This window comes from Carassius auratus, unplaced genomic scaffold (genome assembly GCF_003368295.1).
Source record: "Carassius auratus strain Wakin unplaced genomic scaffold, ASM336829v1 scaf_tig00217830, whole genome shotgun sequence".
NCBI lineage: Eukaryota > Metazoa > Chordata > Actinopteri > Cypriniformes > Cyprinidae > Carassius > Carassius auratus.
The window spans coordinates 181-1,364 of NW_020529263.1; the positions used below are offsets into that span (position 1 = coordinate 181).

The window sequence follows — 1,184 nt, forward strand, 5'->3', positions numbered from 1 at the left end:
GAGTAGATTGGCTGATCTTTAAATAGCCTTCTCTTTGCAGCAGTCTTCGCTTATGGCCATACCAGCCTGGCTATGCCCGATCTTGTCTTGATCTCGTAAGCTAAAGCAGGTTTGGGGCTGGTTAGTGCCTGGATGGGAGACCGCCTGGAATACCAGGTACTCTAAGCTTTTTTGAAATTTTTCACTTAGTATATAAATTTTTTGCCAAAAAATAGAGTCAATGCCCGATCTCTGAATATAAGCAGGTTTGCGCCAGGTTAGTACATGGATGGAGACTGCCTGGAATACCAGGTGCTTTAAATGTTTGGATATTTTTCACGAATTATATAATAATCTTGCAAAAAAAAAAAAAAAAAAAAAAAAAAGAGTCAATGCCCGATCTCTGAATCTTAGCAGGTTTAGGTCTGGTTAGTACTTGGATGAGAGACCGCCAAGGAATACCAGGTGCTTTAAGCTTTTGGAATTTTTTCACTTAGTATATAATAAATTTGGCAAAAAATAGAGTCAATGCCCGATCTCTGAATATAAGCAGGTTTGGGCCAGGTTAGTACTTGGATGAGAGACCGCCTAGGAATACCAGGTGCTTTAAGCTTTTGGGGTTTCTTTCCTACTTTTATAATGTACTGGCGAGTAGATTGGCTGATCTTTAAATAGCCTTCTCTTTGCAGCAGTCTTTGCTTATGGCCATACCAGCCTGGCTATGCCCGATCTTGTCTGATCTCGGAAGCTAAGCAGGTTTGGGCCTGGTTAGTGCCTGGATGGGAGACCGCCTGGAATGCCAGGTACTCTAAGCTATTTTGAAATTTTTCACTTAGTATATAATAAATTTGGCAAAAAATAGAGTCAGTGCCCGATCTCTGAATATAGCAGGTTTGGCCAGGTTAGTACATGGATGGGAGACTGCTGGAATACCAGTGCTTTAAATTTTTGGATAATTTTCACAAATTATATAATAATCTTGCAAAAAAAAAAAAAAAAAATGAAGTCAATGCCCGATCTCTGAATCTTAGCAGGTTAAGGTCTGGTTAGTAACTTGAATGAGAGACCGCCAAGGAATACCAGGTGCTTTAAGCTTTTGGAAATTTTTTTCACTTAGTATATAATAAATTTGGCCAAAAAATAGAGTCAATGCCCGATCTCTGAATATAAGCAGGTTTGGCGCCAGGTTAGTACATGGATGGGAG

General features: G+C 39.7%; 1 pseudogene; it reads left to right on the top strand.

Annotated features, from left to right (window-relative positions):
* The first annotated feature begins 676 nt into the window (after positions 1-676).
* On the top strand, positions 677-794 carry LOC113103465 (uncharacterized; annotated as a pseudogene).
* The last annotated feature ends 390 nt before the right edge of the window (positions 795-1,184 follow it).